This window comes from Triturus cristatus, chromosome 2_2, assembly GCF_964204655.1.
Source record: "Triturus cristatus chromosome 2_2, aTriCri1.1, whole genome shotgun sequence".
NCBI lineage: Eukaryota > Metazoa > Chordata > Amphibia > Caudata > Salamandridae > Triturus > Triturus cristatus.
This window is the reverse complement of record NC_140582.1, coordinates 264,808,957-264,817,024: the sequence shown is the minus strand read 5'-3', so window position 1 is coordinate 264,817,024 and position 8,068 is coordinate 264,808,957.

Genomic DNA, 8,068 nt, shown 5'->3' with positions numbered 1-8,068 from the left:
GAGCCGCGAGTCACTCAGCAAGACTCAGGTGGTTCTAAGTTCCAGGAGCCGCGACCGCGTCAGCAGGCTCTCGTTGTTCCAGCGTCGAATCTGCCGGACAGTCCCAGAGCACCCCTTGTTATAGGTCGACCCCTCTTTGATGTCCGGAGTCTGTGCAGGCAGGGGTCTTGTCACCTGGGGGTCGCTTGTCGGGGTTTCCTGCCATTGTCTTTTGATCCTTTCAGAGCTGGGTCGGGAGGAGTCCCAGACACCCAGCAGGCGTGGAGCCAGCCCTCAGGGAGGCCGGAGGGCCGATCGAAACCCATCGTCCCAGGGGAGTTCAGAGGTGCGATAGAAACTGCTCCTCCCTCTCTCAACCCCTGGAAGCGTGATGTCCTCCAGCCGGAGTGGCGCCTCTCGGCCCGGGTCGCGCTGGGGCCGGGCGGCCATCTTGGTGCATGAAGTGGGCACGCGGGCCCGGGGTGGCCGAAAGGAGAGAGGCCATGGACGAGGATGTCCGGGTCGAGTGCGTGTGTTCTTGGTGGAAAGGCTTGGTGAGGCCGGGGGATTGGGGCTGCCGGCACCAGGTTAGGTGGTGTGGGGACCAGTAGAGCCATGTTATGAGGCCGGGTCCAACAGTCATGAAAGTTGTCAATGGCATCTTTTATCATCAATGGATGAAATGTCGAGCGAGGTTTGAATGGGGTTTTAGGTTTGAGTTGCAAATTTCTGTTGTCGCCTTCAGAATTGGCTGGTACCAGGGGACTCAAAGTTAAAGTTGCATTTTCATCTGCGAGTTCTTGCATCTCACTTAGAAAACATTTATCAGATTGGGTGAGAGAGAACTGAGTAGATTCAGCAGATGTTTGGATAGGTTGTGTGACCGGATTGTCATTGCTGGACTTGTTTGACTGTAATTCAGTTTGATGAAAATGTTTTTTTAATTTTAATTTCCTTATGCTCTTGTAGACATCGAGTCGTGTAGTAGCATAGTTGAATGAACTGACCGGGCAATACGAGAGGCCTAAAGAGAGAAGCTGTTGTTCAGCTTTGTTTAGTGTAATTTCAGTAAGGTTGACTACTGAAAGCGTAGTTTCTCTTGACCCATCATTGATTAACGGCGCCAGTTTTTCTTCTGTTGCTTCCTTTGCCTTGGCATGTCATTGAAATTTGATTTTGTTGGCCCGCCTTCTTTCCCGGCGTTTGGTTGTTCTCCTTGTGTTGTGGTTTGTGGTCTTGGGCGCAGGGTTTGCCTGCGCTCTTCCACTAAAAAATCTACTTCATCTGCTTGTGACAGGGCTGCCGGTATTTGTTGCAACATTAATTTGCGAGATTCCATCTCCGTTTCACTCTCAGGTGCCGAACTTAATTCGGAGTTAGATGATGCTGCCTCCGCTTGACGTTCGGACGGTGAAGTTTTTTTACTAGTTTGGCCACCCTTAAATTTGGAGACTTTCAACGAATCATATTTTTTGGCAAAGGTGATAATTCTGCCCGTTTCATAGTCTGTACGGTCTCTATGGAACTTGTATTATCAGAATACAGTTGACTCGCAGTCGTTTGCAAGCATGTCATATATATATATATATATATATATATATATATATATATATATATATATATATATATATATATATATAATCAAGCGGAAGCCCCTTCCTTTGACTCCGGGGACCACTCCCTACCTATTAATGTATTTTAGATTGGGTCAGCCAGCCTGCAAAGGGTGGCCTATCTGTTGGTTATGATTACACTATCAATGAAAGCAAAGTACCCTCTGCAGTAGCGGTTGGTGGTGGGAGTGCTGGCGGGCGGTGACATGGGCAGGGGCAGGGTGGGTGGCACTGGCAAGTAAACTATGTATTACGGCCAAATACAGGTAATCAACTTAAAAATAAATAAAATTATTTTCATTGTGCGCACTGCACCGCCGAATGCGATGCAGTGCGTGCAACAATTTTTTTTATTTTTCTGTATGTATTGTTTAATTACCTGTGTTTGTCCTTAATCCATAGTTTACTATCCTCACCCTGCACCTTCCCACGTCACCGCCCGGCAGCACTCCCACCACCGATCGCTACTGACCTGATGTCGTATTACCATCTATAATATAAATATAAGCAATGATCATTGGATCAGATAAATAATCAGCCTTTTTGTAGTACCCAGGGCAGGGTGTAAGTGAAATTATTCATTTGCCCTCATGTGACAGACAGAGTATGGCCAGTGCCACCGGCCCTAAGGCGTCATACACAAATATGAGCTTCCCCACCTGCAGACAGTAGTAGTAAATAAAACTAACGTGAGTCTTCATCATGTGACTCATATCTGTTTCTCTTGGGTGCAAGCTTAGCTGACTGAGCTGGCATGCCGGCTACAACAAGGTTATGTAATTGCGCTAAACTAGAGATAAGAACAACACGAGTGGTGTACCGGAGTACATAGTACTATTATAATGTCGGAAACTCCCACAAATTTAGAGTCCAAGGAAGTAGGAGTAGAGATACTTACCACCAAATCACAAATGTTATGTACTGTGCTTGCTAGTGATACTGTGACACTATGCGTTGAATGATTTTAGTGTTTCTGTTTTGCTAAGAGTATTGGCTACAACATGTTCTTTTTCTTTCTTGATATAGATACTCCTTCCACATCCACACCAAAACCATCTAGGAAGGAATTGGCCGCCAGGGCCCGGCGCCGTAAACTGGAGGCCATTTGCGAAGAATATCGCCGGCTGGTGGCTCAGGCGGAGGAGGAGGAGGCGGCTGCAGCCGCCTCCAATGCCCCGGGCCTCAGTCAGGCCCTGCCTCCAGTTTCACTGCACCGTGGTCCGGCAGCCGCCCGCCACCGTGCCTCCATCTCAACCACTGCTGTCCCCCACCCTGCACGTAACTGCAGGGCATTTCGCCACCAGCTGCTCTGCCGGATGGCCCACTTAGAGGAGAACCTAGAGGAGCGGGTAAAAATCCTGGTGGATAAACACCTGAAGGCCCGCCGACTATAGAGGACCTTGTCATTTGCCCCTTTTTTAGTTCCTTTTGTTGGTGGGTGGGTTTTTGGGTGTTGGGGATTCATTATCGAACATTGAGACTTGGACTTTCATTTCGTTGTGGACATTGGTTGGGGGTAGGGAGAGGGTGGGTTAGGTCAGAGTGGGATAGTTTATTTTTGTTAGGGGATATTAACTTTTATACTATTTACTTCAACGTACAATGTTAATGTTTTGTGGTGGGTTACTGTTTTCCGAATTCAATCTAAGTTACATGGTTTGTTACTTTGTTTCCTTGCTGCTGCATGCCCGCAGCCAGTGTTTGATTTAAAAGATCTGCCAATTTTGTAACACACAAACCGATAGATGCAGTACCCCTCACTGAGTTATTTTTAATTGTCATAATAGTACTGTCAGTCTCTCCTCCTAGTCCATACCTCCCACCAAACGTATCTTACCTGTGATTGATGATGATGAAGTTCGGCACACTGATGGCTGCATGGTTGGTTTCCCAAATGAACGGAGAAGATGCCATTATTGTGGTGGTAGTAGTAGACACTGGCAATAGCATTTGAAAAGAGAAAGTCGCTTGACTGAGAGACTGTGGGAGGAGTAGTAGAACAAAGTAAACTACAGCATGGGTGGACAAGCAGAAGAAGATCCTTGCCCTGCCTTAGTTGAAATTCAATTAGTGTTGCTTTCACCACATCTGCCCCAGCAAGCGTGTGATCAATTGTTGGTGTACATTTAATGTAGACACATCACACCTCAATATAAATCACACAGCCCAGGGGAAGAGGGTTAGGGATCGATGAATGGATGGGAAGTGGGGTTTTGGGAAAGGTTTGAGAAAGAAAAACAGACAGTATGCATGGACACAACAAAATTAAAACACAATCTTGTAAAACGACCATGATCCATTATCAAAGAAATCAAAGTATAAAGTGAGAAAAAGTAAATGCATGTGCATGCTAAGGAAGAGAACTTGATGGTTAATGATAATGAGTTGTACTTACTAACTACTACTACCCAATCAGACAGTACACGGAAGAAATTATTAATATGAAATTTGCCTTGCCTGTCTGCCGCCCTCAGAGCTCAGACCGAACCAAATTACATACTGTACCGGGCTTACTTTTATTTTTCAAGCTAGCATAGGAAATTAGTTGTAGGGATCAATTACCAAACAAACCACAACACACAGTCGTAATGATTGAAGAGAAAAAAGGAATCAAATAAATTTAAAGACGAATGATGAATGATACTAAAGTTACTGTATTATCCTGGTCCAAATGTGGAGTTGCATCATTCTCGTCATTCCTCTTGGTCCTCCCTTCCATGGACACTCCGCACATCAATCTTGGGTACCACGCCTGTCTGATGCGGATTGGTAAGGTAAGTGTGAGTTGTTTCTCCCACTATAGCACAGGTTAAAGGCCGGCCTGTAAGTGTAGATGGAAAAACAAAAGGGGCATTGAAAAATAACTGCATTTAAAACAATAAACTCAATTACAGTGGAGTGCAAGGAGAGAAGACAAGACTCTTGAGAGAACACTTTCAGACTGAGGCAGCTTGGATAGGATACATAGTGTCTACTCTACAGCATTAAGCTACAACAACAACGGGACAGGGCTCAGTAGCCAGCACAGCCACAGAACAGGAGAACCGCTGCACAGGCCAGGCACCCTACCCTTTACCTTACATTTTGACCGAGCCAGACAAATGGCATATGCACTGCAGCAACCTAGCATTTTCCAAATGAAGTGACTAAATCAATGCACCACTGGCCCTCATACCACTACACTCTACTCCAGTCCACACCACTACACGGACATCTAGCCTAGGTCTGCTGTGGTTCTTGTTCAAACTGTTTACCTTTTAAGTCAGTCCATGAAACGCAGTTATTCCATCAACTATCTCCGATCCAACTGACTGACTGTGTGCAAAGATAGTATGCCCAGCAGCATCATGATGACCGTGTGGTACGTGTTCTCCAACACCAACTCAGTCTGTAGTGACTGATTAAGTTCATAATATATTCCATATTACAAAATTGCAACGGATATTGGCCGGCACCTGCAGTGGTAGGAGTACAATGTGGTTATTAAACAACAAGGAAACATTGACTGTCACCTGACCTGAGTCACTTTTACTTTGTCGATAAACTAGTATAGTTCGACTTCATGCACATTCATTCGTAGTCAGCAAGCATCCAATGCAATGCATGCCATCATTCACAATAATCACTCATTACCTGTCTTGCTGTTCTCTTTGGCTGTCACACCTGATGCCTGCCTAGCCTTCTGACAGTCAGTGATGAGTTTCTTTCGGCTTGGAAACAAAACGGAATATAGCTGGAGTCACGTTTCACTTCTTATGGAGAGACTGTTAGAGGCAACATGTATTGTACTATTCTTCATCTCCATCCAATGTCTGGCTTGCTTGAAATGTATTTAGGGAGAGTAAGGAAGATGGAGCAGGACCCTGAGGAGTGGAGTGGACAGTTATGCACAGACGTGCAACTCCAATAGGGAAATAAAAAGAGGAGACTGTTGATGGATTTGTTGTGATTAGATTTTGAACCAGAAAAACAGATACACAGTCACATACAAATAAAGGAAGGGAGAACAATTTGAAAGCCTTGTTGTCAGGGAAGAGGAGCTCGTCCTCAAACTCTGGTGGTTCGGACAGAAGTACGTCATGTATGAACCCACTACTCATGTCATCGAAGTCGCTCTCCTCTTCCTGCTGTGATTCATGTATTTTGTACTCCGGTGGTATAAAGTGTTGATTCATTTTGATCATGGTTATCCTCTTCACGCTTTTGGGCGAGAGACTGGTCCTTTTCACAGTAACAATGGCACCAGCAGCACTGAAAACACGCTCTGAGGAGACACTTGCAACAGGGCAAGCCACATACTTTATCGCCAGCCTGCTGAGCACTGGCCATTGGCTTCTTTTCCCATACCAATACACCACTGGGGTTTGCTCCATGAAGACCTCTGTTGTGTTATCTAGATAGGCCTGAACCATCCGCTCAATGTTCAGGGGTGCTCCGATTTGCTTGGCCTCTTTTGGCTTTGCATCAGTCATGGACGTACAAAACCCTTTCCGTAGAAACCAATCACCTGCTGTTTTTTTAAATGTGGCTGATGATCCTGTTGGTGCTATTGATGTTATTGCTGGCAGTGTTGTTGACTGCTGGGAGGCAAACGCACTGCTCGCGGCCTCTGAAGTAGAACTTGACTCTGGGTGCCCTGCAGTACTTTTTCTGCCCTGGGGTGGTGGGCCTCTAATTAAGATCCGTTTGTTTACAAAGTCAGTGGCTTCCTCAGCTCTCAAAGTTTTGTACTTAGCAACATCCACTTCTGAAAAAGGAATTACTTCATTACTGCTCAGCAATAATTTGTAACGTGGATCCAAAATTGAGGCAGTAATGTAATGTCGATGTGACACAATGTTATTTTGAATCCTTGTATTGTCAGATAAGCAAGCGGCTAAGGTGTCTGCCTAATAATATGCGTCTACTTTGTCATCCACACCAGCGTACATTTCTGACACCTCCTTCAGCTCTTGCCCTAGCATGTACAACAATGGGTTAGCTTGGCCCATAGTACAGTCCACCCTGCTGACTTCACGTGTGAAGACCTAAAAAGGAAGTAGCATCTCTGTCAGGCATTTGACGAGGTCCCATTGGGCCATCTCAACGGTCATGCCTTTCACAGTAGGATCTCCTGACCTTTTCATGACATAAGCATTGAGTGGTATGTACTGCTCAAACAGACGCTCAAGCATGTAATAAGTTGAGTTCCAACGTGTTGGCACCTCCTGGATGAGTGCTTTGACTTGCATTTTATGCTCACGTTGAATGACCCTCAGCTGCTTCCGGGCTTTAAAAGAATGGTTGAAATGTGTGCATATTCGTCTGCAGGTGGTCAGTAAGCTGCTGACTTTGCTTTCATTTTTCAGAAAGTCTTGAGCAACAATGTTAATGCAGTGTGCCAAACACGGGACCCTGAAATAGCCACCATCTTTCATGGCCCTAACTACATTACTGCCATTGTCCGTGGCAACAAAACCAATGGTAAGCCCTCTTGGTCGCAACCACTCAAACACCTTGCTGTTAAACTCATCCAAAATGTTTGCAGCAGTATGAGATTTCTCCAGGGCAAACATGGCTACAGTTGCATGTTTGCGAGTGTCTTTAAAAATCTCAGCGGTGTCAACAACACCGTCAGATATGTTATCTTTAACACCCGAAAAAGAGACCCAGTGTGCAGTGATGCACATGTAATCAGTGGCTTGGCAACTGGTCCACATGTCTGTTGTCAGGCATATACTCTGAACAGCACTCTGTTTTAAGGCTTTTCCAAGCAACTCCAGCACGTCGTGATATAGTGCTGGAACAGCAACTCTTGCGAAATAGTAGCGGGCTGGGAACTTTCCATTTTGGGCAGATGGTGGTCACAAATTCAAGAAAACCCACCCCTTCAACAAAAGAAAAAGGGAGAAGGTCCAGTGCTAACATTTTAGCCAGCTTCGCATTGTACAAACATGCTATTGGGTGGTTGCGTTCGTACTGCCCCTCCGGCCTAGTAAACATGCTAAGAATGGTAGGCTGCATGGTATTCCTTCCTGTGCTCAACATCGCACCTTTTTGGAAAGCAGTACTACTTGGTGTCTCAGACTGACTCTTACTCTTGTGCCAATGAGATGTGGCTGAGGATGTGGGCGTTACCACTGCAGTGCTGGGGACAGGGCTACTTTGTGTACCACTACCACAGAGAATGTCTCCCTCTTCTTCCTGTTCCACCGTGAGTGGACTTTCTACTCGTTTATGCCCAGCAGCAATGGTTCCAGTTTTTATGCGACTAAGGTGCTCCTCCCACTGGATTGCGTGGTGTTTTTTCAGATGGGTCATTTGGCCTCCGGTACCATAGTTTGTACCAAGCTTACCACAACTAACAGAGGTATGACAAACGGAGCATATAGCAATGTTCTCCTCCTTTCCGCTAACCGTAAAGAAGTCCCACACTGGGGAGCTTCACTTTTGTCTCCTGCTGGAGGTGCCACTTTCAATGCCGGATAAACTGGAGG